The sequence below is a fragment of the Lissotriton vulgaris genome, chromosome 10 (assembly GCF_964263255.1).
Source record: "Lissotriton vulgaris chromosome 10, aLisVul1.2, whole genome shotgun sequence".
Classification (NCBI taxonomy): Eukaryota; Metazoa; Chordata; class Amphibia; order Caudata; family Salamandridae; genus Lissotriton; species Lissotriton vulgaris.
The window spans coordinates 1,146,158,342-1,146,180,665 of NC_141698.1; positions in this window are offsets into that span (position 1 = coordinate 1,146,158,342).

Genomic DNA, 22,324 nt, shown 5'->3' on the forward strand with positions numbered 1-22,324 from the left:
TTGTGTGTTAAAAACGCTGAGGTGCAGTTTGCCCCTTTTCTTCAAACGGCCCAGGAGCAAGGGACTAATGGAAAGAGTGGATGTAGCGTTGGTGAGGTGGCCGGGATACTTACTGGTTCTTCAAGGTAGTCACTGAAAAGTGTGGCGAGAGGGGGTGCCGCGTATTTCCTGGAGTTGGCAGTTATTTCGCCTAGGTCTTGGAAAAAAGCAGGGGTGAAGAAGGTGGAGGAGGAGGTGAAGGTGGTGAAGCCCATGGGCCGATGGTGCAGTAAGGTGACCAAGGTACATACTAAACTGGCAAAAGGGGGTTCTTTATAGTGCAAGATTAAGGTGACACCGTCCCTTAGGACTTATTTTAAAGCATTTTAATCACATGTCAGCAGCAGTGTCAGACCTTCTCCAAAAACGGAAGTACAGTGATTATTCAGGAGGTGGAGCAGCCCTGAGGGGATAACAAATCCAGAAGACTGGTCTGCACATTTAAGCCCAAACTGAATTCAAGTGCTGTCTGTGGAGATGGGGGAGGTAGTGTGAGCCACAAGGGATGAAGTTAGTGTGAATGATCCAGAAGGTCATTTTACTACTCCAGCGGAGTCCATTTTGGAGGAAGGAGGGAAATCGCAGGTATCGGATGCTGGACAAAGCGAGTCAGTGCCCGGGAAGGACTATAGATTGGGGCAAGAGGCTTTAGGGGAAGAGGGAGCAGCCTCAGGGAGTTGAGATTCTTCTATAGGTACATTGCTCAAAACCCTTACCCTTGAGATGCGAGGAAGATTCAGGACTTCAGAGCTGAATCAGAAAGGTGTCAGGTCTGCATGTGAGGTGTTAGAGAAAAAAAGTGAAAAAAAGAAAAAAGAGTGGAAAAAGAGTGGAGGAGATACAGACCAACAGGAAAGAGATTGAAGGGCTCAGAGCTAGGGGGAGAGAACACAAGGAAAGAGTGGAAAGATGAGAAAACTTTCCAAGGAGTAACAATTTGAAGGTTTTAAAGGTTCCCGAGGGTAGAGAAGGAGAAGTTATTAAAATCCTTGTGGTTCAGTTGCTGAAAGGTGAGCTTCAGCTGAAAGAGACTTAAGAGGAAATTGCCAGAGATATTCAAAGGTTACATAGAGACCCTTTTAGGTTAAATACAAATCGAACTAAGCCTAGGAGAATTCTCGCTAACTTCCTGACTTATTCCTTGAAGGAAAAGATCCTAGCTAAAGCTCTGAAGAAGAAAGTGTTAGAGGAGGCAGGAGTAAAATCAGATCTGTCAGTAGTAACAGCTAATAGGCAGTGGGAGCTGGGGAAAAGAATTGAGCTGCTAAGGAAGCTAGGTGCTTGCAGTGATGTTAAATAATAAGATGCACTCCTTTCGGTTTGTTGAGGAGGTTGATAGCTTCATTGAACAGCTCGAGGCTGGGATTCGTTAAAACTTCACATTTCTGGAAGCAGTATGATGGGTCTCTTGCTTATGTGGTATATTTTATAGATAAAGATTTACTGCTTTGTGTATGTATCAAATTTATAGAGGGTGTATAGGTGTGCATGTAAGTGCGCTGCAAGCTGAAGGGTAACTCATCGGGCTTTTGCCATGGGAAGTTGGTTAGGGTTTTCCATGGGAGGGGGGGTGCGGTGTGGGCTGCACAGGGAGGGGGATTGAAATGCCTCATTTGTCTTGTTTTCATCAATAGTTTTTGGGCGCAGAGGATTTTTAGGAGATGACAGGGAATGGATTTAAGGAGTCAAAAATTCTGTCGTGGAATGTAAACGGTCTTCGGGTGAAGAGTAGGAGAGGTAAAATAATAAAGTCTCTGAAGGACTCTCCTGCACAAATCATTATTCTACAAGAGACACATTTGACAGAGGACGAGAGCAGGGCACTCTTTAAGGCGCAAAGGTGGGTTGCACATGCAATTTACAAGAGGCAGACAGCAATTACCAAAGGCTTTCCAGTACTAGTTAAGTATGGCTTGAATATTTTGATAGAAGTCAATGTTTCGAGTATTACAGGAAGGTGGCTAATAGTTAAGCTAAGAGTTCTTGGGCAGATCTTCAATCTGTTGGGTTAATATGGTCAAAATCAGGATGACACAGGTCCGTTGGATGAAACAGCAAATGAACATTTGAGTTTCTCTGGTCATATTATTATGGCAGGAGACTTTAATACAGTTTTGGACCATAAATTAGATAGGTCTTTGAACAGTAGAGCGGCTGTAAACCCCAAGATGTCAGATAGGATGAGAGGCTTGATGACGCAGTGGGGTCTCTGCGATATATGGAGATGTAAAGTAGGCTCCCGAATGGGTTTCACATATCACAATAAAAAATACAAACACAGGTCAGGATAGACTATTTTTTGGTGGACCGAGCAGTGAAAGATTCTGTTTTGGAGGTTAAACATATTGAGGGTCACCTATCATATCATGCAGCTATCCTTCTTCGGATAAGGGTGGGAGAGGGGATTACTAGTTCAATATGGAGGCTGGATCACAGGATTTTGTCTGAAGATGAGACGATGGAAATTTGAAAGAGGAAACTCAGGAATGTTTTGAATGGAATCGAAGCTCAGCAAAGATTGGAATTGTATGGAATGCCTATAAGGCCTATCATGCCTACTTAAGGCAGACTAGGTGTTTTGGCAGCAGCGAAAAGGTGAATCTATCATCGGAAGGTGTTGGAGTTAGAAAAACAGATTTGGAGGCTGGAAGCAGTTTTGATTACTACAGGGAGCCATGAAAAGGAGATGGACAAAATATTAAATTTAAAAGTGAATCTATCAGGAGTTCTGAGAGATAGAGTCAAGGAGAAATGGGAGTCCAGCCAACTATCACATTTTGAATATGGCGAGGGCTGTAGCAAGCTTCTAGCTTGGAAGGCAAAGAATGATCAGGTCAGAAGTTTGATTAAAGAAATCAGATGTGAAGATTCAGGTGTGCTTCTTAGTGATAGTAGCGAAATTGCTTCAGCATTCTATAGACATTTTGGTAGGGTATATAAGGAAGATCTGATAGTTAGAGAGGAGGAGGTGATGGAGGTGTTGAACAGGGAGAGCTCTGTTGAAGAGTTGGAGGTGGTGATTAGAGGGGGCAAAAAGGGAAAGGCTACAGGGCCAGATGGCGTTCCGGTGAAGGTTTATAGAACTTTGACCAGTGCCATAGTACCTGCTATGAGGCAGCTCTTTAATGTCATCTTCCATTCAGGCAATGCTATGCCAGACTCTTGGAAAGAGGCTCATATTGATTTTATTCCTAAGCCTGGAAAGTCATTACAAATGCTGACTCATACAGGCCCATTTCTCTTTTAAGTGCTGATTACAAGCTGTTTACAAACGTCATAACAGGGAGGTTACATGGGATTATGTTGAATATGGTTCTCGAAGATCAGAAGGGTTTTATTAGAGGAAGAGCATTAAAAGAGCTGACATTTTCTCTTATTGGCTCCATAGACATGGCTACGGCTTACAATCTTCCGCTGACAGTAATAGCATTAGATGCTGCGAAAGCATTTGATTGTGTTAACTGGGTATATCTGCAGACCCTGCTCAAACATCTTAATTTGTGGGAACATTTTATATACTGCTCCGGTGGCTAGAGTACTGGTTAACGGGATTCAGACACAACAGGTGCGGATTATGAGGGGTACAAGGCAAGTGCGCTCCCTGTCCCCATTTTTGTTTGATCTTTAAATTGAGCAACTGGTGAGGGCAATAAGGAGCTGTGAGGGCATACTGCCAGTTTTAAATTCTATGATTGGAGCAGGAAAATTGGGCTCTATTCTGATATTGCAATTTATACAACCAATTTACAAAGAAACATGAGTTGTCTTCTGAAAATAATGAAGAAGTTTGGCAAAATTTTGGGATATGATATTAATAGGCGGAAAACGGAAGTCATGGCATGGAATAGGGAGACAGAGGGCATAGAATGCAAAAAAATGAAAAGAGATACTTAGGAGTCAGGATAATCCAGAACAGCGCAGAACTCACTAACGCAAACTTTGATAGGCTTAAAAAGGAAATTCAATCAATCAATCACCAAATTTGTAAAGCGCGCTACTCACCCGTAAGGGTCTCAAGGCGCTGAGGGTGGGGGGTGCTACTGCTCAAACAGCCAGGTCTTGAGTTGTTTCCTGAAGGAGAGATGGTCCTGGGTCATCCGTAGGTGGGTGGGGAGGGAGTTCCATGTCTTGGCTGCCAGGTAGGAGAAGGATCTTCCTCTGACGGTAGATTTCCGAAATCGTGGGACGGAGGCGTGGGCGAGGCTGGCGGATCGGAGCTAGCGGGTGGGTGTGTAGAATGTGAGGCGGCTGTTGAGGTACTTCGGGCCCATGTCAAGGAGAGCCTTGTGTGCGTGGGTGAGGAGTCTGAACATGATCCTCTTGTTGACAGGGAGCTAGTGAAGGTCTTTCAGGTGGGCAGAGATTTGGCTGCGGCGAGGGATGTCCAGGATGAGTCGTGCTGAGACGTTCTGAATGCGCTGGAGTCTTTTCTGAAGTTTAGCTGTGGTTCCAGCGTAGAGGATGTTCCCGTAGTCCAGGCGGCTGGTCACGAGGGCCTGGGTGACCGTCTTTCTGGTTTCGGTGGGGATCCATCGGAATATCTTTCGGAGCATGCGCAGGGTGTTGAAACAGGATGATGAGACAGCGTTCACTTGCTTGGTCATCGTGAGGGAGGAGTCCAGGATGAAGCCCAGGTTCCGTGCGTTGTCCGTTGGCTTGGGTGCGCTGCCCAGGGCAGGGGGCCACCAGGAGTCGTCCCAGGCGGAGGGAGACGGTCCGAGGATGAGGACTTCCATCTTGTCTGTTATGTTATGTTATGTTAAAAGGATTTCTACCGCGCGCGGTCACCAGTCGGTTTCATGGCGCTCATAGACAAAGCAGGGAGGATAGGCAGCGAGGATTATTCGTGAACTAGCTGGAAGAGATGAGGTTTAAGAAGTTTACAAAAGCAAGTGTAATCGGGGCAAAGTCGGATAGTAGAGGGGAGGGAGTTCCATGTTGAGGGGGCGAGAAAGGAGAAGCAGGAGCCACCATGCTTTTTCCGTTTGAACCTGGGGACGGTTAGAAGGTTGTGTGTAGAAGACCGAAGATTCCTCGGAGGAATGTGATGCTTGAGGCTGAGGGAAGTGAAGGCTGGGACAAAGGCAAGGAGTGACTTAAAAACAGTACAGCCCAGTTTAAAAATGCATTGAGAGGCTACTGGGAGCCAGTGCAGTCTCCTCAGCAGGGGCGAGACGTGTTGGTACATAGGCTGTTGAAAGACCAGTCTGGCCGCCTGGTTTTGCACCAGCTGAAGCCGATGAAGGTGGTAGGCAGGGATCCCCACATACAGGGAGTTGGCATAGTCAATACGGGAGGTGACAAGGGCCATGATGACAAGTGTGAGAGCCTCGGTAGTGAGAAACCTTCGGATTTTGCAAATCCTGCGCAGATGGTAGAAGCAGGCAGAAGTAACGGCGCTGATTTGAGGTCTCATGGATAAATCACTAGAGATGATAACGCCAAGGCTCTTCACGGTATTGACAGGACAGGGTGGGGGGCCAAGAGAGTGAGGCCAGAAACTGGAGCACCAGTTTTTGGAGGACCCTCCTGTCAGTACCAACTCCGTCTTGCTGGGATTGAGCTTCAGCTGGCTGAAATGCATTCACTCGGAGATTGCAAGCATAGTGGATTTGAAATTGGTACAGGAAGAAGGGGAGGAGTCGATGGGGAAGATTAACTGTAAGTCATCTGCGTAGTTGAAAGTGGTGTCGGGGGTGTGACAGAGAGAAGCTAAAAGGGGTTGCATGTAGAGATTAAATAAGACGGGCGAAAGAGCAGAACCTTGAGGGACACCACAGGAAAGTGAGGAGTAGGGGGCAGAGAAGGTGGAAAGATGAACCGATTGGGAACGCTGGTGCAGGAAGGAACTGATCCATGTTAAGGCAAAGCCCTGAATCCCCGCGTTTCTGACACGGTCGATCAAGATAGTGTGATCGACCGTGTCAAAAGCAGCCGACAGATCTAATAGAACAAGGGCTTGGGCCAGGTTCTTATCGACACCTTGTCTCAGTTCAGTTTCAGACGGCTGCTCTTCATCCATTCTGCAACGTCTCTCATTCCTTCCTGGAGGTTGGCTTTGGCGGTGGCGGGGTCGTTGGTGAGGGAGAGGATCAGCTGGGTGTCGTCGGCGTAGGAGATGATGGTGAGGTTGTGTTGGCGGGTGATGGCTGCGAGAGGGTTCATGTAGATGTTGAAGAGGGTGGGGCTGAGTGAGGATCCTTGCGGGACGCCGCAGATGACTTCGGTGGCCGCGGATCGGAACGGGGGAGGCGGACTCTCTGGCGAGGAACGAGATGATCCCCTGCAGTGCCGCTCCTTGGATTCCGGTGTTGCTGAGGCGTTGTATCAGGGTGTGGTGGCATACGGTGTCACAGGCTGCTGAGAGGTCCAGGAGGATGAGGGTGGCCGTTTCCCCATTGTCGAGAAGGGACCTGATGTCGTCGGTGGCTGCGATGAGGGCGGTCTTGGTGCTGTGGGTGCTCGGTGGCCGGACTGTGAGGGGTCGAGGGAACCGTTGGTCTCGAGGAAGGCGGAGAGTTGTTTGTTGACGGTCTTCTCAATGATTTTGGCTGGAAAGGGGAGGAGCGAGATGGGGCGGAAGTTCTTGAGGTCCGTGGGGTCCGCAGTGGGTTTTTTCAGGAGGGCGCTCAGCTCGGCATGTTTCCAGCTCTCCGGGAAGGTGGCGGATGCGAAGGAGCTGTTGATGATGTTCCGGAGTTGGGGTGCGATAATGGAGTCGGCTTTGTTGAAGATGTGGTGTGGGCATGGGTTGGTAGGGGAGCAGGAGTGGATGGTGTACATCATGCGGGTGGTGTCTTTGGTGCTGATAGGGGTCCAGGTGCAGAGGGTAGTGGTGGGGGGCGCTGGTTCGGTGGTTGGGTGCGTGGTCAGCGTGCCGAAGCTGTTGTGTAGGTCAGCGATCTTGCGGTGGAAGAACGAGGCGAGAGAGTCGCAGAGGTCTTGCCAGGGGGTGATGTCATTGTTGCAGGCGCTGGAGTTGGAGAGCTCTTTGGCGATGCTGAAAAGCTCCTTGCTGTTGTTGGTGTTGTTGTCCAGTCGTTCTTTAAATGCTGTCTTCTTGGTGGTGTGGATCAGCTGGTGGTGTTTGCGGGTGGCATTCTTGAGGGCGGCCATGCGTTCTGTTGTCTGGTCTTGGCGCCAAGCTTTCTCGAGGGTGCGGCAGGTTTTCTTTGAGTTTTTGAGGTTGTTGGTAAACCACAAGGCTTTCCTGCTGCCGGGTCTGCTGGGAGGGTTCTTCAGTGGTACGAGTTCGTCGGCGCAGTCGGTGAGCCACTGTGTGAGGTTGCGGGCTGCTTCGTCGGGGTCCGTCGTGATGGTGGGAGGGTTCTGGCTGAGGGAGGTGGTGAGCTGGTCGGCGGTGATCTTGCTCCAGCTTCTGCGGGTAACCTGTTGCAGGTGGTGGTGGGTCGTGTTTCCCCTGAAGTTGAAGTGGACGCAGCTGTGGTCTGTCCAGTGTAGTCCGGTGGAGTGGCTGAAGGAGATGTGCTTGCTGGAGGAGAAGATGGGGTCAAGCGTGTGGCCGGCGTAGTGGGTGGAGGTGTTCACCAGTTTCTTGAGTCCGAGGTTGGCGAGGTTGTCCCGTAGGGCGGCGGTGTTGCAGTCCTTGTTGTTCTCCAGGTGGAAGTTGAGGTCCCCTAAGAGGATGTAGTCCGTGGAGGTGAGGGTGTGTGGACTGACGTAGTCTGCGATGGCTTCGCTGAATTGTGTGCATGGTCCCGGGGGAAATTAGTGCAAGTCTACGAGGTTAGATGCAACTCCCTCTTACACTATTTGGGCGAGTAAATTTGATGAAGATGATGGTTCTTCCAAAGCTAACTTTTCTTTTTGAAACAATCCCTTTAACCTTTAAGAAAGAATGGTTGATAAAACTGCAAGGTGCAATTAGGTATTTAATCTGTGCATCAAAAGGTCCCCGACTAGCCTGGAAAAAGCTTAGAAGGGGGTTTATCTCTTCCAGATTTGTTATTTTACACATGGGCATTTCTTTTGAAAAATGGAAGGATTCTATTAGGTACCCCTACGAATACAGAGATAGGTAAGATGTTTAAGGAGATGTTGAGGAAAGAAAAAGGAGCAGAATGGAGTTTTATGTAGGCCTGGGCGGTAAATTCCAATCCTCTCACGGAATTTGACGAATTTTGGTAATTTCCCGTTCCGCGGAGAATGCAAAATTGCCCAAAATTCTGCGTTCCGCGACTTTGCGAAATTATTTGCTTGTTCGCGTTCTCAAAATGCGTGTTTGCAAGTTATTTCCCCCGAGCATGCAAACAGCGATTGCGAACAGGAAAAAAGCATTGTGAACAAGCAATTCCGCTTGTTTCCGGAATTTCTATGTGTTCGCAGAGATTTTTTACCATTTCGCAGAGATTTGTGTAACGCAATTGAGCAAATTCCACCCACCCCTAGTATTATGTTTAAGTATTCCGATCTAAAATATTTCAAGAAAGTTAGATACAAAGTGTTAGTGGGCATGGTGGAGACTTGGCATAGAATCAGAATGTCCTTAAATATTCTGTTTTTTAGTCAGTTGGCTCTGATTGGGGATGCACCAGGATCTCCGTCTTGGACTAAAGATTTATTGGCTAGACCCTTAAAGGAGGCGGGCATTTTATTGTGGAAGCAGGTATTTCCTGAGGGCCATTTAATTTTGTGGAGTTGGTGCAGAAAGGACCTGGGCCCGAGATTTTCAAGATTTATTACCTCCAGATTCAAAGTTGGTATCTGGCGTCAGGGGAAATGATAGGAGGACCGAATGAATTAGAGGAAAAACTTGTGTCCAGTGTCAAATGAAAAAAAGATATGAATTTCGAACTCCTTTCTTGTCCTGGTGTGGTTAAAGTTAGGGTACATAGAAAAACGTCAGTCCAATGATTACGTCTTTGTCTGCCTGGGCTGGTGATAATTTTCTTCCTGTGTATGCAGGAGGAAAAGGGAGTGGGTTTCGGTTGTTGGTGGAAGAAGGTCACCCAGTAAAATCCAATGGCGTCTAGTTTTCTGGGGGGTTTCTCCAGGTACTCTGTTTCATCCCTTTTTTCCAGCAAAATGAGGTTTGATAACCCAGGGCGGAATCCTTAGAAGAAGGGTGGAAACAAGGCAGAGGAGGACAAAAAAAAAAGAACTTCTTGCACTGAGACACGCTTTTTTTCTCATTTACAATGCCACGATCCAAGAGGGCAAATCACCAATTAGATAATATCCACAAAACCTACAATATGTATAAGTGAAGGGAGTCTTCCATTGTGGACACACTAATGCTAAATCCATCCGTAAAGACACCATAGAAGTTAAATTCCAACTGAAGGACACTGGAACAGATATTCTAATCATTATGGAAACATGGGCCTCATTGGGCATAAATCCAGAATTTGGGGAGGCTTGTCCCGAGCGATATGGGATACAGGTACCCAGAAAAGGAAGGTTAGGAAGTGGGATAGTGGCGATCTTCAGGCATACAATAAATGTAACACCACTCTCTCTGGCTCCCCTTCCAAACTGTGAATTAACAGCCCTTAATATTCAGCTGCCTGCCAATAATCATATCCTACTGATATCATGTTATCCTGATTCTAATTTTGATCACAACTTAGTGAACTTTCTCAGCCCACTACTTATAACACACTCCAATTTGACTTCAGAGTTCACAACAGGGATGAAAAAAAGCAGCTGAATTACTTACCTTTATGGAAGCAATAGGGCTTAATAAACACATCCAGGGTCCTACACATAGTCCGGGTCATACTTTTGGTGTATGCTAATACCAATATCATATCCAAAACAGAAATTACAACATTAGTTTTGGTGTCATTCTGTTTAAATACTTGTTTGATCTGGCACCTTGGGCATGGTTTCCCTTGACTTTTTTGCTTTCTGACCTCCTGTTTTGCCGACTTCATTCTTGCTGGCTTTAGTATTTTGGGCACTTTACAACTGTTGGCAAGTGCTAATTGCTTGTGCTGTTTTCCTAAAACAAGGTAACATTTTCTTATCCACAACTGGCAAATGCAATCTACTTATGCCACTGTGCCAGTTAAATGGAAACAGGCTTTTGTTACCCCGATCTTAAAAAAAACCATGTCGGACCCCCTCAAATTGGAGAATTATCGACCAATCTCCTTGCTCCCATGGGTTGCGAACGTGGTAGAGGCCCATGTTAATGGTATGCTGTTGGAACATCTACAGAGGGCTAAAATTCTGGATCCCTCCCAGAATGGCTTCCGTGCTGGCCACAGCACCGAGACAGCTTTACTCTCAATGACGGAACATCTGCGGTCTGTGCTTGATTCTGGTCAGACAGCGGCACTGGTGTTACTTGACCTCAGTGCCACTTTTGACACGGTTTCACACTCGATTCTGCTGCAACGTCTTGCACTGGCCGGTGTCTCTGGCACAGCACTGGACTGGTTTCGGTCATTTTTAGCCGATCGCAGATTTAGGGTTGCAATACCGCCCTTCGAGTCTAAATCATATCCGCTCGAGCAGGGAGTGCCTCAGGGGTCGGCACTGAGTCCCACATTGTTTCATCTGTATGTGCAGCCGCTGGCTGCAGTCTCCAAGCATTGGGACCTGAATATGGTCTCTTATGCTGACGATACGCAGCTGGCGGTGACACTGAGTGGGAGGTCTGACCTTGAGGCCCCCAGGTTTTGGGACGGTCTCTTAGCAGTAGCGGGTTGGATGACAGATAATTGTCTTCAGCTCAATGCTAAGAAGACAGAGGCCCTGATCGTGGGCAAACAGAGCAGCCTATGGGGCAAAGAGTGGTGGCCTCCAGAGTTAGGTGTTACTCCAACCTCAGTTTTGGAGGTTAAAAACTTGGGTGTCTGGCTAAACTCTGCCCTTAGTTTCTGCAGCCACACAAAAAAAGTGGCAGCTACTTGTTTCGGAATTTTGCGAGGGCTTAGGCCCATCCTGAAATTTTTTGATGCCCCTACCAGGCAGCTGATCATGCAGGCTACTATCTTATCACGGCTTGATTATGCCAGCTCGCTCCTGTTGGGGGCCAATCAGGCAGAAGTCGCTCGGTTGCAGCGTGTTCAAAACGCTGCTGCTAGAGCCTTGGTGGGTCTACCGAGGTTTTGTTCCATGAAAGAAACTATCCGGACACTACACTGGCTGGCCATGGCGCAACGGATTGATTTTAAGACCTTATGTTTGGCTTTTAAGATCCTTAAACTGTCCTTCCCTCAGATCCTTGAGAACCTTCTTATTTTCTATGTTCCGTCTCGTTCCTTGAGATCTTTGGGTCAAAACCTGGCTGTGGTCCCGCGGTTTAAGCTCTGCCGTGCCGGAGGACGCTCCTTCCGGGTTTTGGCTGCTAAGCTATGGAATTCTCTTCCATCCCAAATTCGTGCATTAGATGACCTGTTTGATTTCAGGAGGGCTATCAAAACCCATCTGTTTCCTTCTGCACTTTAGCATTCCGCACTTCTGCTACCTGACTCTTTGATGTCTCCTGTGTTATGTCTTTTGCCTGTCCAAAGCACCGGGACGCCCCTTTACTGGGGCAGCTGTGCGCTATAAAAGTACTTTTAACATAACATATCATAACATAACATAACATAACATAACATAACATAACATTATAAGTACAGGGTAAAGTGTACTAAATGTGCACTGGGTCTGAAAATTAAATGCTACTTGTGAGCCTGCAGCACCGATAGTACCAATCACTTCAGTAGTCCTTTAAGCATGTGTAAGGCCTGTTGTTGCAGAGCCTGGGTGTTCAGTTTAAACTGCCATGTTGACCTGGCAAGATAATCCACATTCTATGCCTAAACCTTTTTTTTTATACATATAAGTCTCCCCTAAGGATAGCCCTAAACAGCCACCTGAGCTGGGTGTAGTGTATTTAAAAAGTAAGATATATACTTTTAAGATTTAAATGTTCTGGCAGGCAAAAGTGATTATATTTTTGTTTTTCATTACTAAGGCCTATCCTTTCCTTACCATTGCGTTTACCTCATTACATCTTATACGTTTTATATGACCAATTTGAATCAATAGTCTCTTCTATTCATTGGCATTTTTCCCTACTCTTTCTGTTTTAAAATTTTTCAAATTTTACTGATTGGCATTTTTACCCCTAAAATACTGTCTCCAACTCAAGTTCCTATATCTGCACCTGCAACCATGGAGTGTGAGCTGGCCCAGTTGGACAGTTAGACTGCCCCCCAGCTCAAAACCGTCTGCAAGTGGTTTAGGGTTTCCTAGAGGGGCTTCACCAAGAAGGTGGAGCTATAAAAGTCAATGAGGGCAATGTGACCCCAGAGAAGAGAATGTCGTGATAGAGGATCATGACAACGAGCTTGATTCACTAGCGAAGGGAAAAATCCATTACAATGCAGTCATTACAATGACCTACCTTTACAACACAACTGTTACAATGCAACTACCTTTACAATGTATGCTATAACAATGCATGCCATTACAACGCATGTCACTACAACACATGCCATTACAACGCATACCATTACAACAAATTATTAGGTAAGTAATGGAGATTTTAGTATTAGGGTGGTATTGGTTTTGTGGTACATGTGTCGTATTTTGACGGTGATCGGGTTAGCGTTAAGCTTTGCTACACGTATTTCCTTTAACTTGACTATGGTTGTCGGAAGCCATTTTGAATATGACGACGGCCATTTCATAGAATGCGTCACCTCGTGGCCAGCATGCCCTTTTGTGCTTCCTTTGTACCACTGAGAATTCGAGTTTGCCCAGCAACAGGATATTTTTAGTACTGGTCAAGCCCGCACATGCGCAGTTGAGCCCCTTCGGGCCGTTGGATAGTCATCGCTCAGGAATGTCCCTTTAAACTGACCAGTGATGCTGTAACCCCTCCAATGAGTTGGCTGTGTTCCAAAAATGACCATATATGTACCTAAAGCTCTGTAAATGTGTTCCGCCTACATTTTATTACTGTAAAACTGTATAAAAGAGGACTCGCACCAATGTTCGGTGTGATACTTCTTGCATTACCGAAGGGTGCTGTAGGAATGTACCACCACCCCATGGGGTCTTAATAAACTTGTCTTTTGCATTTTCTAGTTTCACTGCCAACTATCTGTTACGGTGTAGAGGGTATACTGCGGAGTATGTAGGCCTGGAGAACCCAATACCACACATGGGCAGTTATTTTTACCACCACACTGTCCAACGCTTTCCCTACTGTTGCACTCACCGGAGTGGGAATAGTCATTTTTATCCCTACACTATCCTACACTTAGTAATTTCTACCCCAACACTATCCAATATTTACCCTACTGTTGCACTCACTTGAGTGGGAATAGTAATGTTGACCCCTACACTATCCAACACTTACCCTACTGTTGGCCTAAAAGAATTATGGGTTGTAATGGTATGTCTTGTAATTTAATGAGTTTTAATGGTGTGCGTTGTAAAATCATTCAATGTAATGGTAGTTGCGATATAAAGACTACATTGTGAAAACATGCGTTGTAATTGGATGCGTTGTAACATCATATATTCACTGGCAAATCTGGATCTGCCTATGGGGCAGGGAGCCAATGGAGTGGAGGGTCCCACAGAGAAGGGAGTAGTGTATATATATATAAAGGCCTGACCCCTAGGGAGCTGGAAGACAGAGGGAGGAGATACATTTCAGATTGGAGTTAGCCAAGCTCAATGTTGAGGAAAAGAAAATGCAATTGACTATGGAGGAGGAAGAGAAAATGGAAAAGTTGGCCTTGGAGCAGCAAAAAACTGGCCATGGAGGAGAAGCTTATTATAGAGTGTTTGGCTTATGAGAGGAGCCTAAAGGAACTGGACTTCAAAGCTAAGCAAGTAAATTCCAATTGTGCCCACAATACTGTAGTGTCTACTGAGAAAAGGGTCCGCTTCCCAACGATTGTGTGTCTGATTTTGTGATGGAAGGCAACATAGATGCATGGTTTGAGGACTATGAGATTACTCTGCAGATGCACAGGGCCCCTGGGGATAATTGGGGAGCTAGAGTGTAGAGGTCCTTTCCTAGCCAGGGGAGGGTCACCCTGCTGGCCCTCGAGGGGTGAGAGGATGAGGTTTCCCATCATGAAGGAGTCCCTAATCAGGAAGCTTGTCCTGGCCCCACAAAAAGTACAGACAGAAATTAAGGGATAGTTAGAAGCGTTCCCAACAGACCTAGGAGGATTGTGTGGATTGCTTTTTCAAAGCCCTTGATATTTGGGTGAAGGGCAGTGATGTGGAAGATAAACATAGGTTGTATAATTTGATTGCACAATCGCATCTGTTCAGTCATTGTTTCCCAGATCTGTGCGAACACCTTGTGGATAGTAAGCTCACTGACCCGACAGAGCTTGCTTAGGAGGCATAGTGATGGGTGAGAAACAGGGTCCATAAGAAGTTATCTGAGGAAATCACGGCAAGGGTGGGCACAGTTCTCACCAGAAGGAGAAGAAGGACAAAACAAGGAGTTCTCTAAATGGCCACAAACTAGTTATGTCTGTCAGGATTCTCATTCCCTTACATAAAAGAAGAAGTGATTCCTCCATAGTAAGTCTGAGGGAAGGATTGCTTGAAGTGCTTTGAGTGTGAGCAGAAAGGGCAGTTCAAGCGAAATGTCAAGTGTCCCAAGCAGGCAAGCCCCCCAATGATGGGCAGTCACTGGAGTTGGCTAGTGAAGCGCTTGGTGAGGAGATGGTCCCTGATAGTCTGATGGACGTTGCAGAGGTTACACTAGTATCCCTGGGTAACAGAGAGATTGTGCAGAGAACCTACATGCCTGACAATACCAGAACGTACAGTGACTATGTCTCTTTACAACGCATGCAAATACATTGCATGCCTTTACAATGCAGTTGTTACAATGACTGCGTTGTTACCACATGTACCATTACATCGCAAGTCTTTGAAACGACTTGCGATGTAATGTACGCGTAGTAACAACTCGGTTGTTGTAACAACCGTGTTGTAAAGGTACTGCATTGTGGAGACAGCGTTGTAAATGCTGCTTCCTAGTACAGTCCGTGGGTAACCACAAATAGGCAGAGGGTGGACGCTCTATGAGACACAGGAGCCAGCATGACAACCATCAGGTGTCATCTGGTGTCTTCAAAGCAGGTGGTTCCTAATGTGTTCCAACAAGTGGTTTCAGCTGACACCCGTGAGAGCCAACATCCACAGGCTCTAGTTCTCTTTGAAAGGGGGGCTCTCAGGTCTGCTTAAGATAGCTATAAGTCTGTCCAGACCTGTGGATTGTCTGCTGGGTAATGACCTGAGCAAAGACAGGGAGATGATGGACAGAGCGTTGAGACATTTTAGCCACTCAGCCTTAGTCACAGATCTGTGTTGAATCCATTATTGTTCTTTGGATTATTTTGATGCCCCAGTTGAGACCCAGTCATATGCAAATCAATCTTGACCCAGTACAGCCAAATGAAATGAAATGAAAAGGGGTTTTATAGAGCGCAAATCTACCCGAAGGCCTCGTAGCGCTATCTGACAAGTCAGGTCTTCCCTGGACCGGAAACAAGAATCCTGGGACCAGGTTTGGGATAACACCCCTCATCAGCCAGGCTAGCTTGAATCCAGGGGCAAAGTGAGCAAGGGACGCATGTCTGAGCATACCCTGCCAAATTAGGGTGAACAAAAGCAAACACAAGGAGATGATGGATGGAGCACTGAAACTTTTTAGACACTCACCCCCAGTCATAGATATAGGTTGATTCCATCTTCATTCTTCACCTGAAGCGTACTGCCTGGAAGGAGGTCTAGCTTAGGTTCCATGTTGAACTGTTAGAGTTGCATGAGTGGGTGTGTCTGAACACACAGTCCATGGCAGCCCAAGAGGGTGGTCAAAGGACCTGAAGTCTGGAAGAATTGACCAGGCACCAGCCAAAAAGTAACAGATCAAGGGGCACAGGAAACCCACTGCTGAAATTCCCATGGCTCAGGTGGAGGCTGAACCTGAGGGGGAAGCCACAATACCTACAAGGGAGGAAGTGGCAGAACCGGTGAACCTGGTTGAGCTAACCCATTGGCAGCAGGAAGGAGGTCCCACCAGGGAAGAGTTTTGCAGGGCGCAGATTAAAGGCCCTTCTCCTGAGGGTCTGTGGCAGTAGGCTAATATCCAGGTAGCTGGTGACACCTCTGGCAAGCACTAGGCCTGGGAAGAGTTCATTGACTTCCCCTACGCGAAACTTCACAAAGTGACATAAAACTCTGCAACTTCTGCAAGTGATGGAGTGCAGTGTGCACTGCCGTTCACGCTGATCTTCTTGATGCTTGAGTAGTAATTTACCTGAGTGGCAGCGCGCCAATTTAAAGTTGGCGAGCACGGAAAAAACTAGACTGCACTACGCAGAGTGGAGTTTTCTGCACAGTGCGAGCTCCCCGGAGCGCTGAGTACAAAAAAACTCTGTAAACTCCGCAAATGGAGCTGAAGTCACCACCAAGGCCTTGCAATCACCTGATTTACTGGGAGAATGGTCTCCTGTAAAGTGAGACTAAAGTTTTAGAGGCTGGTGCAGCATGTGCGTTGGTGGCTTTGACGGGCTTGTCAACCACTTTTATTGGCCTCAATTGAGGAAGGCCTCAGATGCGAACTGAGAGTCTGCTCTACCTGCCAGGCAAGTGGCAAGACAGGGGGGAAGTACAAAGCCCCAACAACATTTTCATGTCATTATCATCCCTTTTGAGAGGGTGGGAATTGGCATCACTGCACTTGTGGACCCCAAGACTGCCATGGACAACAAATTCACTCTGGCTTGGTGAAGCATGTCACCTGGTACCCGGATGCTAAACCCCTGAGGATGGTGACTGCATCTGTCATGGCCGGTGCACTAATGGGGATCTTTAGCTGTGTGGGTTTCCCCAAGGAGGGGGTACCAACTTCATGTTGTACTACATGAAGGTCATGTGGAAGGAATGTTGGGTGACCTAAAAGTTACCCACTCCTTACCTCCCTCAAACCAAAGGGTTGGTTGAGATGTTAAACCAAACCCTGAATGGAATGATTATGGGTCTATCAGACACCATGAGGCATAAGTGGGACGTCCTCCTGCTGTGCCATTTGTTTGCATACAGGGAGGTACTGCAAAAAGGGGTTGGTTTTACTTCCTTTGTACTTCTGTATGGACATCCTGTGAAAGAGCCTCTTAAGAGTGATATCAGCTACCTGGTGGACCTCCAAACTCCTAGGACACCTTTGAGTATCATGCATGGTATTCGCTTCAAGTGCCACTCCGAGAGGTCTGAGGGTTAACATGCTCTTGGTAACTGATGATGGGGTGAAAGAAGAAAGTAGGTGGGTTAGTGTTGGTGGACCATGTTAGACTCTGCCCTACACTGGCCCTAGATAAACAGAGTGACTGCCTCCAGTTGTTGGGGCAATTTGCCTCTCTCTTCTCACTTACCCCAGTGCTCACTGCATGGTGCGCCCATGATATTGACACTTGAGATAGCCCACGTATGAAAACATAAATCTACAGGTTGTCTGACAAAGTGAGGCCTAACATTAAGGAAGAGGCCTTCAAGATATCCATTAGGGGTTATTAAGCCCACAAAGAGCCCTTATCCAGTCCAGTGGTGCTGGTCAGAAAGGTTGCCCTTCCAGGTGTCACATATGAACTTCGTTTCTGTGTGGACTAACAAAGGCTTAATGCAGCCACTAGGACTCATTTGCACTCCCTTCCCACAGAGCTGATGAGGTCATAGATAGGGGTGGACAGAATTGGGGGAATTTAGTAATTCCATGTCACTCTTGTAATGAAAAGCCTAATAATTAATTCCATTTTGAAACTCCTTGCAAAGCCACACTAAATACTGTACATATTCACAGAATTTCATCTTGTGCCTGTCTGAAGCAAATTCACAGGTCAGCAAGCAGTGCAATCCTTTATTTTGTCTACTCTAGGGAGCAGAGATTTAATTGGGTGGAGTGAGGAGATGGAGTGGGCTGAGTAGGGTAGTCGGTAGGGAGGGAGTGAAGAAAAGTGGCTAAAACCTAACTTTTGTTTTCCAGAAGACTTTGAAGGGGGGCCCTGCCTCCTGCTGCTTTTACAATCACATCTGGTACTATGGGCCAATTAAAATGCAAATGCCTGGGACCCAGGGCAAGGAGTCTGAGTGTTAGTTAGTATAGGACTACAAATCACTCAGTGTATTACTCCATTACAATAAATAACTATTTTAGAGACTATAATGGTTCCTTTGTAAAGGCAAAATCCCTAGACAGTGGCAACAAGAAACGCATGTGCAATGTGCATGCCAGAATTTATTGGTTCACTCACCCTAGATTCATCGCTCCTGTGCCTTACAAGGATTCTCAGTAGTTAACAAGGGAAAGTCTCTTCCCATGACACCAGATAGAGCTCAGCCTATCCCAGCTGCAGCAAGTAATTCCTGGAGTCACACTGTATACCTTGGTTGCGGCCACTGATTAATGAGCCATCGCACCACAGGCACTCCTCTGGGCCCATCAGCAAGCTTCTTGTTTCGAGACGGCTTTTGTTTTCACAAGAAAAGACTTGACAATAGAAGTGTGACAGTTTGCTAAAAGCACAGCAACATACTCTTTGGTCAGGGTTTAGTTCTCCTATTGCATGAGTAAGTCTTGGAAGCAATGCGAAGCATAGCCCACAGGACTGGGACTGCAGCGATAAGTATCTGTACAAACAGTGGCAGGGGGTAGATACATGGCTGACTGGAGCTTTTGAGAGAACTGTAAGGCTCGCAGCTCTGGGGCCATGGGTTGGATTTGCTGGCTCATCTTCTTGCTGGTGATCACTGCTGGCTACTTCGTGGTGGAGCTGATATTTAAAGGGGCCTTGCATGACAGTGAGACAGGGAGTGTTTTCTCTGACCTCCTCCCTTGGTCTGGTTTTGCTCTCAAGGTCTGTTTTCCTATTTGAGTTTAATGCTTAAGTTCATCCCCTGAGGAAACAAGGCAAACGCTGCTTTTACTTAGGGTTGACATGCCCCAGTACAGTCCTCCACAGCCTCTCCTCTGAGGCTTTATTCTCTTTTGCTACAGGGTCTCATTGCACCAGTTTAATAGTTTGCAGCACAGTGACCACTAGAGAGCACTTCCTCCTGCAGCAGGTACCAAGGGGTTTAAGCTAAGAGGCAATCTAGCCGAAATCTATTATACAGCTGATCAATTAGCTAGGGGTGGTCAGAACTCTATGGTATCCTCGGAGTCTTTATGGAACTCAGCGGAATTCTGTAGAGTAAAACTTTGTGAGTTCTACCCACCCCTACTCCTAGATCGACTTGGAGCTGCCAAGTTAATCGGCATGTTTGACCTAACGTCTGGGTGCTGACAGATTGCCTTGCCCAAGTGGCAAAAGAGAGGTCTGTGTTCTCCACACCAGAAGGTCTGACTCATGCTCTTCGGTTAAAGTACACCCCTGCCACTTTCCAGGGTTTGGTCAACCAGGTCCTGGCTGGGTTGGAGAACTTTAATGCTGTCTACTTAGACGCCATTGCGGTCTTCAGCTCCAGTTGGGAGGAGTACCTGTGTCACCTCAAATAAGTGCTTCAGGCTATGCAGAGGGCAGGCCTGATTATCAAAGTCAGTATGTGCCAGACAGGGCTGGGATATGTGGTCTACTTGGGTCACCATCTGTAAGGTGGCAAGGTGCAGCCCCTCTAGACCAAGATGGAGACAATTCCTGATAGGAAACCCCCAAGACCCAAACAGAGGTGAGAGTTGTTTTAAGCCTGCATAGGTATTACAGGAGATTCACATCATTGTTACCCCCTTTACAGAGCTGACTTTTAGGAAGCAGATCCATCAGGTGAACTGGACAGAGGCGTTCCAGAAAGTCTCTGACACCCTGAAGGAGGCCATGTGCATGGCACCCATGCTCAAGGCTCCTGGCGTCTTATAGGAATTTTGTATTAAGACAAATGCCTCAGAGTAGGGTAGGTGTAGGGGCTGTGCTGTCACAAACAAAGTAAACAGGGCCTGGATCAACCTGTAGAAGAAGGCTACTTCCCATGGAACAGAGGTGGAGTGCAATTGAAAGGGAAGCCTTTGTTGTGATCTAGGCACTGGTGAAGCTAAAGCCATACCTGTTTGGCAGTCACTTCCAGGTTCAGACAGACCACGAGCCCCTCAGATGATTAATGCAGATGAGGAGCGGGAATCCTAAACTTTTGAGGTGGTCCATCCTCTTACAGGGAATGGACTTTACGGTGGAACATCGTCCTGGAATGGATCACTAAAATGCTAATTGTCTCTCCAGGTTCTCCTGCCTTAGTAAAGAGAACTCCCCAAGAGTTGGGTACCTCTCCCCATTTTCAGCTGAGGGGGAAATGTGTTAGCCTGGAATCCTTGGTCTAATTTCTGCTGGCTTTTTTGCTTTTTGACCTCCTGTTTTTCTGACTTCATTTTTGCAGGCTTTTGGATTGTGGGAACTTTACCACTGCTAAACAGTGCTAAAGTGCAGGTGCTCTATCTCTAAAACACCGAAACATTAGCTTATCCATAATTAGTATATTTAATTTACTTATAAACCCCTAATAAAGCGCACTACTTGTGCTAAGGCCTGTAAATTAAATTCTACACAATAATGATTGTACCACCCACTTTAGTAACTCTTTAAACATGTTTCAGGCCTGCCATTGCAGAGTCTGTGTGTAAAGTTTAAACTGCCATGTCGACATGGCAAGATTATCTACTTGCCAGGCCTACATTTTCCTTTCTGATATATATTAGTCATACCAAAAGTAGGCTGTAAACTGCCCCAACAGCAGGGTGTATTGTATTTAAAAAGTAGGATATGTACGTTTAACTTTTACATGTCCTGATGGTGAAAAAATATTACATAAATTTTTCACTACTGCAGGGCCTATATTCCCCATAGATTAACATTGGGATTACATTATTACATTTTATAAGTGTAAATTCCATTCGGAACATGATGGATATTTAAAGTTTGGTGTCTCTAGACTCACATTTTGGAATCACAAACGTTTGTTTTTAAATTCTAAGTTCTATTCACCCACATGGTCATCCCCTATTGCGCTAAGATAATACATGAATCGCTGGCCCAAGGATCTTTTCCTGACTGTCTAAAAAAGGGTCAGGTCATCACTCTCTTAAAAAAACCTACTAAGAACCTCCCAGACCCAAACAACTTACGGCCAGTAACAACCATTTCCTTACAAGTCAAATTACTAGAAAAATGTGTTCAACAACAACTGAGTCAACACATTACCCAATTTAAGCTACTAAATAACTGCTAATCAGGGTTCAGATAAGATCACAGTATGGAAACAGCGATTCTACACATATCAGATGACGCTCTGCTTGCCCTCGACCGAAACAAGACCTGTCTTCTGGTCCTTCTTGACCTATCATCTGCATGTGACACAGTGAACCATCCCAAATTATTAGACCGCCTGGAGAAGAGGATGGGCTTATCGGGGATAGTCCTGACATGGTTGTATTCCTTCCTAGAGAACAGATCACAAAGATTCCTGGTGAACAACAAGCTATCCCTACCATCTCCGATTCAAATTGGAGTTCCACAAGGATCAACTCTACCCCCTATGCTATCAAAGCTGTACACCGAACGATTAACAGTAGTATTACAACAGGCTAACATTTCCTTCCACATGTATTCAGACAACACTTATGTTACGCTGTTTATGAAGATTACATCACCAGAAGAGATCAACATAATGAACCAAACACTACAGAGAACCGTTGAATGGCTAGCTGGCAATCATCTTAAGCTTATCTCACAGACAAAAAGAATTCCTTCTGATCTCCCCTCCTATAGGTTTCGCCAGTATTTAGAAATGGACCAATATGATCACTGTGCTAAACGGTATCCGATTCTAGTGGATTCAACTAAGTCTCTAGGAATCACGCTGGATAAAGAATTAAACATTTGAACCCACATCAACATAATGGCAAAAAATGCCCATTTCCAAATTGAAGCCGTTCATCAATTCACGTGATCCTGAAAAGGCAGTCCATGCACTAGTCATATAAAGAATTGAGTATGGATGTATGCAACTCTATCAGGGCATCCTAAGATTTCAACAGCTCCCCTTAAAGCTTGTCTCAATGCAGCAGCTATACTTATAACTAAATCAAAAAATGTGACCACATCACTCCACATTTGAAAGCGCTTAATTGGCTACCATACAAGGTACGAATACAGCTAAAGATTGCATGTATTACACGCAAGACAATACACCACATAACTTAACATTACCTAGCCCAGAAAATGACGCTGTCTGGAGGCAGTAGATCCTCTAGGAGATCAGAAGATGTTTTTTTTAAAGCAGCATTCTTCCATAAGAAGAG